At 37.0% G+C, this 15081-nt stretch overlaps 1 protein-coding gene across 1 annotated transcript in view; it reads left to right on the top strand.

Annotated features, from left to right (window-relative positions):
• The window catches only part of LOC131686776 (ecdysone receptor), a 923983-nt gene that overhangs the window by 92186 nt on the left and 816716 nt on the right, over nucleotides 1-15081 (top strand). The window lies entirely within an intron of this gene.

Genomic DNA, 15081 nt, shown 5'->3' on the forward strand with positions numbered 1-15081 from the left:
AATTATTGTTGAAAATACCGAAACCAGTGGCCTCACTGATTCGTGACCCATCAGTGTAAAACATTTTAAGGCAGTCTATGTGTTGATATTTACTTGTGAATATTTTAGGGATCTCCCGCGAGCGTAGATGATCCGGAATTCCACGAATCTCTGCTTGCATGGACGTGTCGAAGAATAAAGTGGATTCAGGAATATCTAGTATATTGACGTATGTGGGAACATACTTAGCAGGCGTTATTTCTTGTGACATGTGATTGAAATACACTGTCATGAATCTGGTTTGGGGTTGAAGCTCGACAAGTCTTTCAAAATTTTCAATTACCAGTGGGTTCATAACCTCACATCGAATAAGTAAACGAGAAGAGAGATCCCAGAATCGGTCTTTTAAAGGAAGAACTCCCGCTAGTACTTCAAGACTCATCGTATGGGTCGACTGCATGCAACCTAAGGCAATTCGTAAACAGCGATACTGTATCCGTTCCAGTTTAATAATGTGAGTGTTCGCAGCTGAACGGAAACAGATGCACCCATATTCCATTACTGAAAGTATTGTTGTTTGATACAATCTTATCATGTCACTTGGATGAGAACCCCACCATGATCCAGTTATTGTTCGCAGAAAATTTATCCTTTGTTGGCATTTCGTTATTAGATACCTAATGTGGCCTCCCCATGTGCCTTTAGAATCGAACCAAATTCCAAGGTATTTAAAAGTCAGGACTTGGGCTATCGTTCTACCAACCAACTGAAGCTGAAGCTGAGCTGGAACACGCTTCCTTGAAAAAACAACCAACTCTGTTTTCTCCGTAGAGAAATCGATGCCTAACTTCAAAGCCCAACTTGATAAATTATCCAAACTATCTTGCAGTGGTTGTTGTAAATTTAAGGCTTTTGGTCCTGTAACAGAAACCACGCCATCATCTGCAAGTTGCCTTAGAGTGCATGGGCTGACAATACAATTATCAATATCATTCACGTAAAAATTGTAGAGAAGGGGGCTTAAACAAGAACCTTGTGGGAGGCCCATGTAACTTATTCTGAATGTTGCCAAATCGCCATATGAAAAATGCATGTGCTTTTCTGACAATAAGTTGTATAAATAATTATTTAATATTGGTGAAAGACCACATTGATGTAGTTTCTCTGAGAGAACATCAATGGAAACAGAGTCGAATGCTCCTTTTATGTCTAAGAACACAGACGCCATTTGTTCTTTTTTTGCGTAAGCTAGTTGGATTTCTGACGAAAGTAGCGCCAGACAATCATTCGTTCCCTTTCCCCTCCGAAAACCAAACTGGGTATCTGATAGCAAGCCGTTCGCCTCAACCCAATTGTCGAGACGTCGTAGGATAATTTTTTCCAACAATTTCCTGATGCAGGATAACATTGCAATCGGTCGATACGAGTTATGATCGGAGGCTGGTTTTCCCGGTTTTGGAATAGCGATAACTCTCACTTGTCTCCAGTCGTGCGGGACAATGTTCTGCTCAAGAAGCTTATTGAATAAATTCAACAAGCGTCTTTTTGCTAGGTCAGGCAGATTCTTCACCAAGTTGAATTTAATTCTGTCTAGTCCCGGAGCATTATTGTTGCATGAGAGGAGTGCAATTGAGAATTCCATCATTGTCAAAGGCGAATCTATGAAATCGTTACTTGTGGGAGCATCGCGAGTGATTTTCTGCGCAGGAGCAGAATCGGGACAAATTTTCTTGGCAAAATTAAATATCCAACGATTCGAAAAATCTTCGCTTTCATTAGTCACGTTTCGATTCCTCATTCTTCTGGCTGTGCTCCAAAGAGTACTCATTGATGTTTCTCTTGACAAGCCATTAACGAAGTGTCTCCAATAACTAGATTTTTTGGCACGACGTATACTGTCAAATTTGTTTTGCAAAATGAAATAATTTTCAAAGTTCTCACGTATACCCCCTTTCTGTTTCATAATTTCTTTGTAGGCAACTTGTTTAGCTTCATATGCATCAGAGCACTCTTTGTCCCACCAAGGATTAGGGGGCCGTCTAAAATCGGGACATATATTTTTGTCCTTTTAATAAAATGAAGCTCTTATAATATTCTTCTTTGGTCCTTAGATATAGACTCGCAACTTTTTCTGATTATTTCCCCTTAGCGATCGACAGTGCAAAATTAAAAAAAAATAATATTTTTATTTTTGCATTTTTCGGATCTCTAAGATAAGAAATGTGTGCCCAAGAAAGAATTTACTCGAATTCAACTTGGTTCGTCTGCTAGAGGCCATCAAACTACCAACTATGAATTTTCATATGTAGCTGATAAAATCGGGGGTAGATAAAATCGGGTGCTCATAAAATCGGGTGCTGATAAAATCGGGTCTCCACCGTATCACATTCCTAATTAGTTCTGCCACAAGTGGTGACGTTTCATCTCTATTATTTACGTAATTTGGTGATTTATTATTGAGATGATTTTTGCAGTAGGAAATTTCCTCCGACCTTTAGTACCTGAACCCCTCAAGAATGTTGCCATTGTACTGAATAATTTGAGAAATAATCAATATGGAAGCAGCAATATTCGTATATTCGTTGAATGAATATTAAAAGGCGTCATTCTTTCTTTCATGAGCTGTTCGACAATTTTTTCTTCTCGGTATTCTTAGACAATTGCACCATGTATGTAAGAACTAATCTAAGATAATGTGCGTTATTCATACCTGAACACAAATGGGATTGATTTTAAACAAGTGTGTTAAACCCTTTTTAGTCATGTGCAATTTATCGGTTGTACGTCGAGAAAGTAACGCAAGTTGAGTTTCCGCATGCCAAGCATTCGGCCAGCTTCTTTTATTTGAGAAAAAAATGTCTGCAAATATATACAGCAGAATGAAGTGTTGATAGAGCTTGATAAATTTCCAGAGTGATTCTACAACATCAAAAGAAGTACAAATATTCACGCTCTTACCAACCGAGGCAATCATCGTCAAAAAATAAGTTCCGTTAAGTGATACATGATAATTTATGCACGGAAATTTTTTTTCCCAAAATCGTGAATAAGGTGGCATGAATTTTGGAACAATCAAGTTTTTACGGTACGAAAATAGGGTCATGAACAAAATCATGTGTTTTATAATTATGTTCACTGTTACTGAAGGGAAACACGCACAACGCGTTTATAAGTGGAAATATTTGTTTTTGCTTGGTGAACTTCAGTCACGGTTTCCGCCATGTCATTACCAAACCGATTATTGGTACGTGAACTAGGTGACAGCTTTATGAACATTATTCATAAAACCGAAGGTTTGTTATTCATAGATTTAGGAGTATTACTTCGCAAAATCAAATCATTATACATATTTTCTCCTGAACCATTTTACGAAACATAAATCCATTCAATCCTCGTGAACTAATCCATGATTCCTAATATATTTGTAACGATACAATATCCGTGCTTGTGAAGTAGTTCACAAAATCATAAAATATTATTCATGTATTCGTGAACTAGTTCATGATTACTAGTATAGTAGTAATGACTAACCATTCGTGCTCGTGAAATAGTTCACGAAATCGTTAAATATTCATGTATTCGAGAACTGGTTCACGATTCCTAGTATAATAGTCACGACTGAACATGTGTGCCCGTGAAATAAATCAAAAAGTTATATACACTCAAGTTTTTTTTTACGCGGTTTTTTTTTGCGCGGTATTTTTTTACGCGGATTTTTTTTACGCGGATTTTGAAATTTACGCGGTTTTCATTTACGCGGATTTTGAAATTTACGCGGTTTTCATTTACGCGGTTTTTGAAATTTACGCGGTTTTCATTTACGCGGATTTTGAAATTTACGCGGTATCCATCAATGAGGTTCCCTTTATCGCGGATTCTTAAATTTAAGTGGTCTTCATTTACGCGGATTTTGAAATTTACGCGGTTTTCATTTACGCGGATTTTGAAATTTACGCGGTTTTCGTTTACGCGGATTTTGAAATTTACGCGGTTTTCATTTACGCGGATTTTGAAATTTACGCGGTTTTCATTTACGCGGATTTTGAAATTTACGCGGTTTTCATTTACGCGGCTCGTATCCCCCGCGTAAAAAAAAACCTGAGTGTAATATTATTCATGTATTCTTGAACTGGTTCATGACACCTAATAAATTAGTCACGAACCGATATTCGTGCTCTATTTCACATAGTTCATAAAATCATGGAATATTATTCACGGACTGATTCATGCACACGATTTACGATCTATTTTGCGTGCTTGTGATATTTAGAAGATTTGCCTAATCAATTTCATGCAACATGGTAACGAAATTTTCACGTGAACTTTTTCACAAAATTTGGAGTATTATTCGTGGAATTATTTTCGTTCCAAGCTCGTGCTCATTAAATGTCCAGCCGCCAGCGACCAGTAATATGTACGAGCAGTTGATATAAGAAAACTACACACAGAAAAAAAATATTGGTAAAAGTAAGAGTATTGCGCTCTTAACAAAAAACAACCAACGCCTACTTTAAAGTTGAAAATAAAACTATTAAATTAATCAATATTAATATTCAAAATAAAAGTTTTTCTTTTAATTTATAAGAGAGTAATCAAAATAAAAGTTTTATTTTCAAACAAAGAGTATGTGTTGGTTGTTTTTTGCTAAGAACGAAAAACTCTTATTTTTACCAACATTTTTTTTCTGTGTGTATTTGGACCTGGAACGTCGTCATTCATTTGAGTGTGATGTCTGGATAGAAAACGAAAACTGCGCTGAGCACCACAAATCGTGTTCGTGATATAGTTAACAAAACAAGATACCGCTAATCAGTCGCACTTTTATTATCTAGTTCTCATTGTCACGATACCCCAAGTAAAAAAAAACCGCCAGTAACCAAAAAATGGAAGATCGCGATATGGCGAAGAGAAATTACGAATGTCATGATAAAACTGCTGATATCGTGAACATGAGTTACATTAGTCCACGTGTCAAATTCGAACGTAACCTCGGGCCCTATTCTCACAGTCACGTCACCTAGTGACTAGAAGGAAATTTTCTTCTAGTCACCAAGTGACGTGACTGTGAGAATAGGGCCCCTCTAGAATAAAATATCACGACTACGTGAATGGAAATTATGAAAACAATGACAAGGTTTCTGAAATCATAATTAACGTGATTAACTCTTGATTAACATATCAAAAATCATGTAATCATGAACAGGAATCCACTCTAATTTCTTTTTTTTTCGAGAGTTTTCCTACTGGAGCTGTAGAGCTAGGTTCTCGGAAGGGCTCCCCGTCAGAATCACATACTACAATTTGCAAACGAAGGAGGCGAATGGCGCCCACTAAAACACTGCTTTAGGCCAATTGTAGCGGGCTGTGATTCTGAATGTGATATTCATTGTACGATTCAGGTATGTGCGGGCGTAGGGACTCGCGATAGCGTATATCATCGCGAAGGACTCGAGTATTTGGACGTTAACGAGTTCGATCGCGTGTGCGTTTGTATGCCGCGTGTGCTAACGTGTTTGTAACTTCGCGTGTATAAATTCTATTATATAATCGTGTGCCTTTCGCATATTCGCGTGTATTCTAGAATGATCGCGCGCGGACCGTGAATCTGATACTTATTTTTTCGTGTACGGTTCAGATTCTAGAAGAAAGTGGGTTCGTCCATATCACTAGAGTGCCCAGTCATGTCGCAGTAGAACGTGTGATCTAGTGGATTTGAGCTTTATTTTTTGATTGATCCAACTGGATGTATGGACCTAAGTTGCTAGAATGAAGAGTAAAGATTTCCGGACGTGACCGATTCACGATCTCGCGCGTTTGCAGGTTCGCGTTTGTAACTTCGTAATTGTATGTCGACGTGTTTGTCGCGTGTGTTCGCGTGTATGTGACTTCGCTTGTATAAATACGATTTTGAAACCCTGCGGCCATTCACATAATCGCGGACTGTCATTCATCTAGTTTTCGGTGTACGGATCACATTCTGACAGGGAGTGAGTTACCCTATATCACTAGAGTTCCCGGCCATGAGACGTGTTGTCTAATAGGTATGAGCGTATTTTCTTAATTGGTCCAGCTGAAGGCATGGACCCAGGCTTCTAGGATCAAGGACAGACTGAACATGAATCCACTCTATATATGACTAAAATATCCCGATAACGTGTATAGGGGTTACGAAAAATCGAAATCGCGACTAAGATGCTGAAATAATGAACATAAATCCCGCTAGTCTGATAGAAAAATCCGATAGTACACTCATGAATAAAATAACACGGTAACGTGATGAGAAATCAATCCTGAAATCATGAACATCGTATGACTGTCAACTACATTTTAAAATATATGCTGAACATTAACAAACTATGGAATCCTGGGGATCATGAATGAGATAGGCACTGGATGATTTAAAACAGATTTTTATTAGGTCAATAATATCCCAACACTTAAAGCAGTATCGCGTCAACAATTCAGTGGAACATTTTGAATCTTGGCCGTCTGCTGTAAGTCCCCGGGCGGCAGCCAGCCACACATCAAAAGCCACTACATCCAGTCATTGTCCTAGGTCCGAACGATGTACGATGAATAACCTCCGTTTAGCACGATGGCAAAGTTCAACAACTGGAGCGAACCTGACTGACAGATTTGTGTTGCTGTTTGGAAAGTACCTATCTTACCCCACACCTACCTTTGTCTCTACTGTGTGGCAAAATCGTCAATCCAATTATGTAAAATCGTCTCCTTGCTCGTCGCCCGGTTTGCCCCGGAATTGTTGCGAGCGAATTGTAAACATGTTTGGTGCAGGTCGCATTTTTTTTCCCTTCCCGGTCTGTTCGTTGATCTTTGCATTTCAAACGTATCGGGTTACGGTTTTCAGGTTCAAAGCTGAGTTTGATTGTTAAGCTTTAAAACTGTCTCGTCAATAGGGATTCCGGTAGCGTGCGTTTAGTTATGACGTAATGGTTGAACCGTATCCTAAGAAGCTTTCAATGTTTGGTTTTTTCTTCTATCTGCTTATTTGCCACGGCATATATTTTTAATGCTTTTCAGAATACTTTAATAGAATCCAGAGAAACCACACTTCAATTCAAAAATGTTTAATATGTTCCTGAATAGATTTATTTGGTGATTTTAAATCATACGGCGTTTGAACCAACAATTTTTTACTAGAAAAACAGCGGCTCAACCTCTTTGCTTCGAACTCGTCTCCATCATAACCCATGAAAAGAAATTAAAAGCTATTCCAAGTTTGCGTGCCTGCCTGCCACTGTTCGGCAACAGTTTTGCACTGTCAAATGAAAACACCATTCTGTCCTTTCGTTTTTTTTTCGCTTGCTGGTTTATGGTTGAAGTTCAAAGGGTAGAGGTCGTTCGGAAAGTTTGGTACGATGTTCCAAATGAATGGAATATACTCCCGACGGAATCTGTGCCTTAAAATACGCTGAAGGTGAAAGGGAATGTTCGCGTGTTGCGTTTTGGTAAAAGTACCACACGTTTTGCACAAATCTCCGATCAACACAATCATACTGATTCCTAACAGTTTAAATTTTTTTTGGATACCTAAAATACTGACTGAGAAAATCTCAAATACAACATGACTACAGCTATTGCCAGGTTCTTTCATAGAGTACGCAAATAAGTAAACGCATGGTCCTCCACTACCCATACATGAATGGCGTCTCCATATTAACTAACACCTTGATAAATATGCAACCTACTATGACATACCGAAAACACTAAATTTATGTTGACCGCTGTAATCACAAACAAAACAACCCCCCAGCTCCATCGAACCTTCCCGAGCTCGGCGGAAGCTGACAGTGAAACCACGAACAGACGAACGACGACGTGAGTTGCATTCTTGTTTTTTTTTTTTGTTTACATACAACATTCACACTCCGGCATTCAGCTTCACTGGCGCAGTTTACTGTCAGTGCTTTGACTGTGGGGCTCCACCATCACCGCCACCACGAGCAGCAGCAGCAGCCCCCCATTGCTTACTGTCGTTGGCGAAGCATACATGTATGTATTGGTTTGGTCGACCGTCCACCACAACGCAAACAGTGCGGAAGCAAGCGTGCTGCTCTTGCTCGGCCAGACAGAGACGGCCACGACGGCGGCGAAACTGTTCGGATTGGGACACCAAGCGTGGTCCAAGATGTGATGGACAAACACAGAAAATAGTCAAAGCATCTCGGGAACCGGTTTCGCCAAAGCATCCAAATCGTTCGGCAGGTAGGAGATGATGGGGCAAAGAAGTGGCAGAGGGATAGGGCGGTTGGACGTTCGGACGTTCGGACGGACGGACACAGGCGAAATGGGAGAAGCGAAAAAAACGCAAAAATGAGAGTGATGCGAATGGTTGGGAAAACGTGCGAAGTGTGTGGGTGGAACGGATGGATCTGCGTGTGGTTTGGAGCGGCGAGTGCTGCCGTTGTGGTGGTAGTTGTGAGCGCTCGACAGGGCACGCTGTTTTACTGCTGCAGCGAATGAGTTACTGTGGGTGGAGCTCAGAGCGGGAGAGCGGAGAAAGCGTGTTTAACAGTTTCAATGCTATACAGTGATGACGCGATGTTTTCAGCCCTATGGTGTATTTTAGGCAGAAAAAATCTGGCCAAATGTTGTTCTTCCATCTTCTAGATACCTGTACATAGTGGTCCAGAATGCACATTTCGCAAGAATCTTAACTTTTTACGAGGGGGGGGGGGGGGGGGTCAGACAGAGCGTAGTTGGTAAATAATTTACCTTATACGTAGCTCACCAGGTTTAGGAATTTTTCTAATATGATTTTTCTAACGCGAAAAAACAGGCGAATAATACTAAGGTTAAAAACCTGTTTTAGCGCACCTAAAGGTGCAATTGTGCTTTCTCATTTGTCCAAACTACGATTCCATGCACACTTTGAAAAAATGAAAATTGAACATTTGACGTGAACAGCATTGTGATGCATTTTCCTGTTTAATAATGGAATTTTACATGTTTTGGCATGTGAAATAAAATATTGTGTCTCTTTTGATGTAGAACTCAGTTGAATGGAGACGGAGAAGTGTTAACAAAGCTCATTTTTACATATTCTTGAATGTAAATTCATGTGAATTGGGACGCTCCTTTTATGTGCATCTTGCGAGATGTAAATATTTTTAAGTGTGTGGCCTAACTACGCTCCTATCAAAACACAGAAAACCTATATTAGTAAAAAATAGGATTAGGTTGAGGATGTTCAGAATTATTGCTTTACCTTTCCATAGGAGAAAGGCAAAAATGTGAATTTGCTGTGTGTCCGCACTCTTCAACCCATAACTCCAGAACTCGGAATTTTATTTTTTTTTTACTTACATAGGTTTTCTGTGTTTTAACAGGGACGTAGTTGGGGGGATACGGTGAGGGGTACCCCCTACATCATTCACCATCCTTCCCTAAACCGCCCTTCCCTCATTATGTACCCCTCTACCCGAATAAAATTTTCTAGTTCCGAATATATGAATATACTCGTGAACCATATAGTACAGGAAACAATGGATTGACTAGTATTGTGGATTTGGGATCATGTACGATCAAAGACTTTATAATTGATACTTAACTTCTGAACATACGTAATATTAATGATTTAACAGTGGTAACGATAGTCCGTAGTTAGATGTAAATGTTCATTTTCGACTTTTTACGATTCAATCTGGCCTTGAGAATTGATACGTCATCTATTTTTATAGGTTTATAGGATTTAAATCCGAATCGAAGATAGATGATTCCTGCACTTAAAATCTGCGCATGGGCTTTGGAAAACAACGTGTCTTTTACTGCAGTTGACAAGCTCACTGACCTGTTGAGAGAACTCACCATAGACTCGAAGCTCTTGCAAAAGTTAGTTCCCATAGTTGGGAAGAACCAAAACGGCTTCAGTTGTTCAGTCGGTTATTGCTGTGATCAACATGATGAACTGGTCGAACAGATGAGAAGTTATATTTTCTCCATTATCGTCGATGAGTCTACCGATTTTAGTGGCAACAAAACGCTTGCAATTGTTGTCCGGGTAATGGATAAGGTATCTTTTTGTACCAAAGAACGATTTTCCACTGCGATAGAAATTGAGTGTGCAGACCATGCGACACTGCATTCGGTTATAGTTACGGAGTTTGAGAGAGACAACATCAACTACAACTCAGTGATGCGTTTGTTCGAAAAAGAATGTGCTAGCTATGCTTGCGAAAAGGTTCCATCATACGTTGAACAACTGATGCGTAATATATATATATATATATATATATATATATATATATATATATATATATATATATATATATATATATATATATATATATATATATATATATATATATATATATATATATATATATATATATATATATATATATATATATATATATATATATATATATATATATATATATATATATATATATATATATATATATATATATATATATATATATATATATATATATATATATATATATATTAGTATATATATATATATGTATATATATATATATATATATATATATATATATATATATATATATATATATATATATATATATATATATATATATAATATATATATATATATATATATATATATATATATATATATATATATATATATATATATATATATACAGGGTGCGCCAGAAAGTATGTCGGTCCTCCCGTATACAAAAAAAATTGTTCTCCTGTATACAAACAGCCATCGGCCTCACGGTCTGCGATGGCAGCGAGCTGGGATATAAACACGCTGAGTGAGCGACGGCAACTAAACGGATGCGCATATAAACGCTAAGTGGGTATCGTAGTATCAATGCCGGTTGAAATACGTTAATAGTGCGAAGTGCACTGATCGGCTACCCGCGGCACACCCGACAGGCGAAACCATACACTACGTCTGTACTGCGAGCAATGGCAATATGAGGCATAGTTCAAAATTAAACAAAATGCAAAATCAATCCCATCCGAGACGGCTGCGAGAGCGACCGTCGCTAGCAAGATCCGCACAAAGCAGAATATGAAACTTCTCTTATTTTACCAGCGAAAGATCCGCACAAAGCAGAATTGAAAACTTCTCTTATTGTACCGGTTGCTGGTCGGGTTCTTCATTGGACTGGCTGTGCGTGCCTATACAAATACGCAGCTGGCTTTGCATTTGCAAGCTGAGCGACGGTAACGGGAAGGTGCGTGGCGCACCTAGTATATATATATATATATATATATATATATATATATATATATATATATATATATATATATATATATATATATATATATATATATATATATATATATATATATATATATATATATATATATATATATATATATATATATATATATAATATATATATATATATATATATATATATATATATATATATATATATATATATATATATATATATATATATATATATATATATATATATATATATATATATATATATATATATATATATATATATATATATATATATATATATATATATATATATATATATATATATATATATATATATATATATATATATATATATATATATATATATATATATTATAAACGCCGTCAATGCGGCTAGAGCAACATTTAGAAAAAGCGCATTCCAAAATGTGGATAAAGAAAACTATTATTAGAGAATACATTTATCCCTAACTGGAAACCGTCAGCAAAGTTACATAAATCTTATTATAAATTTAGCTGGCAGTCATTGTTTTTAGCAACCGGCTCTCTTCCATCCTGAAAATGTTGTGTGAAGTTTGTAATCGGTAAACCATTGGTGCTTTTTTCTCGAGAAATATAACTGAAAAGCATTTTGGCCAATGAAACTAAATCACCAACCTTAACAATTCTTGAACCTATGATATCTTGTTTCAAGTTCATTAAGAACGTCAAGCAGGAGCGGATCCAGAAAAAAAAATTTTGGGGGGGTCCAAAATTTCGACTATGAAATGTTCATTGTACAATACGTAATATGTAATACCATAATTTAAATAAAATCGGTTTTGGTAATCGAATCCGGTTTGTAAAGATTTTGAACTTAGAATGACTTTAAAATAAAAACTATTTTAAAATTTTTCAAGAGGTTAAAAATTTTCGGGAGTTTCCGGACCCCCAAGACCCTCCCCCTGGATTCGCCACTGACGTCAAGAATTCAAGTATTTTGATCGGGAAAATAAACAATATATGTAGGTTTTCCTACACATTTAGCAAAATTTCTTTTCAATATAATTTGTGTGCTTTTATCATTCTGGCAGCAAACCGGTAGTGCTCAGTTCCAGCAAGAATTCTGCCATGAATGTACAATTTTGTTCGACTCCTGCCAGAGTTTGGTTTGACTTTTAGTTTAATTCTGTCCGGAAGATATTGCGATAGTTTTGGTTTTGGGATCCCTGTAGAATTATTCTGGCATTTTATTTAGCTCCAGTCTGATAGCAACCTAACGTAACGGCATCTACACTGAGAAACAAAAATATGCATAGTTAGCATACTTGCTGTTCCCGTCTCTTTTCTTCTACTGTGATTTTTTTGCATTTTCATGCATAAACTTCTAATAAGCATTCAATGAGTGGATAGACCGAATATGTCCAATGCATAAAATTTACAGCAGAAGAAACAAGAGGCAGATAGAAAAGAATGCTATCGATGCGTAAATAAAATTCTGCGTGTACCGGATAATTTAAAGCTTGGGGATATGTTGATTCGATACGGAAGATTTTCGGAAATTCCAATATAAGAGGAAGTGGCTTGATTTTGAAAGGCATCCTCTTGTATTTTCGAAAATCGATTTATTTTATTTTGGATTTTTTAAATTCAAAATGGAATCTATGTCTCTGTTTAGGTAAGGGTGGAATGAGGGCAGTTTCTAATTTGAACAGCGAAATGAATTTGATTATAAAAATGCTTAATTTTTTTTATTTTTAACAGATATGGAAAATATTAAGTGGGATGCGCTTTTTGCAAATTTTGCTCCATTCGAGCCGCCATGACTTCACCAAATCACCACAAAATTTGCTTATGAGTTCAATATATGGGAGCTGTCAAGTTGTCCCCAGGCTGAATAAAATACAGGATACTGTAGACCTCAACCCGTTGAAAGTGCTTCATCCATCCGCCACTAGATGGCTTTCTTTGGAAGCTGTCACACAGAGAACAGGCATATAAGCTAGAACAAACTTTCTCGAATAACCTGTGTAAACATTTAAATTAAAATACGTTGAAAATCACCCTCGCATACAGGTTCGCATGCGTGAGTTACCTTTGTATCCAAGTTTGCACAGAAACCCCGTAAAGCGATTGCTGGCCGATCGAAGCGCCGGCTAGTGGCAAGGGTCTACTTGCTGTTTTCATTTTAAAGCGATAGTTTTTTTCTTACACAAGTTGAAAACTTTACTTGTATGTCAGCTCTCATTGGCCGTCATTAATCGTAACTTGGAGAGGTTCGACGAAAGTTATTCTTCTCGTTCCAAGTAAAACATGACCACAACCCAACGGCAAATCGCATTTTAACTCATCTCAATGATCCCATGACGAAACCGATTATGCTTTTCCTTTATTATATATTACCACTTATCAACAACGCTAACCGAACTTTTCAGTCTGAGAATTGTCAGTTTTTTTTAAATTTACAATGAGACAAAAACTTTGGGCAACTTGTGTAAAGAGAATTACATTGAGCGGTTTACTGGCGATGATGTGGATGTTACCGATTTTGAATTATTTTTGAAAAAACTCGAAGACGTTAACGCCGTTAACGCCGAGGAAGCAGAGGAAGCTTTGGGAAATGCTGTTCAGTTGACATTTAAATCAATTTGCCGCGATTTTTATATCGAGTTGACTAAACAGATTTTAAAACGATTTGACTTCAAGGATCCTGTAATTAAAACTGCCGCTTTAATAAACCCTGAAACTTTCATTAAGCTACCAAACCTAAACGGATTAATGCGGTAATTTCCAAGTTTTCCCGAAGGGATTGATAGACAAGAATTGGACACTGAATTTAGACGACTGAAAATCAATCTCACACAAGATAAAACGATGGAGATGAATACAGCCTGGCCTCAGTTATTGAATACTAAAAGACGCGATGGTTTGTTCTTATATCCAATGTTACGATGCTTCGTGCGAATATTTTTTATTATTCCACATTCTTCGGCATGTGTGGAGAGAATTTTTTCGCTATACAACGCTAACAAATCAAAAGCAAGAAACCGATTGGCTTCCCATACGATGGATGCACTTCTGAAGGCAAAAACCTATGTTATGAACCAAGGAGGTGGAAATAACATAAAACTCACAAATTCAATGAAAGGTAAGTTCAATTAAACAATTTATAAACATCAGACAGAAGAAAATTTGAATAAATAATATTTATTTTACATGTTCATAATAAAAAGTAAAATCTTCATTGATTTGCACTATTCATTTGTATTGCGTATTTTAATTTATTGTGAATACGCCCCAATAATCGCACACTCCTTTATTTTTACTCGAGTCCCAAATCGAAATATTTAAAAAGTAACAACGTATGGAACATTTAACGGATTTTTACAGCATTCTCAATCTTATAAATTTGGATGAACCATATGTTTATAAATAGCCCGACATTTGGAATTTTAACAAAATCAAAGACAGAATCAGTCAAAAATCTGCACTTGTCTATCAACGACTTCGACAACACTAAATTTTCCGAATTTTCCTTGGAAAGGCATCGTAAATGACCGACATAAATTTACAATCATTCCATTTACCAAATTGTAAAAGAATGGTATAAATATCTGTTGAACAGTTATACCAAAATAATTGTTTCACCGAATAATTAAGATTTTATTTAAGATTATAGGTGAATTATTCATACAGACTTTTAATACAGATGTTTAGTTCAGCGATATAGATTTACAGATTTTCTAACGAAAAAATGCAGATATCAATGTGGCAACCCTGGGTAAACATTGGTCGCGCTCACTACCAACCAGTAACTAGAGAGCGTGAGTTCCACCGATCAGCTGCATCCACAGCTCTCTTTTGATGCAGTCAGCCAGTCACTCAGTCCGGGATCACAATACACTACCGAACCGAGTGTTGCTTCGTAACACCCCCCCCCCCCC

This window comes from Topomyia yanbarensis, chromosome 3, assembly GCF_030247195.1.
Source record: "Topomyia yanbarensis strain Yona2022 chromosome 3, ASM3024719v1, whole genome shotgun sequence".
NCBI classification, from domain to species: Eukaryota; Metazoa; Arthropoda; class Insecta; order Diptera; family Culicidae; genus Topomyia; species Topomyia yanbarensis.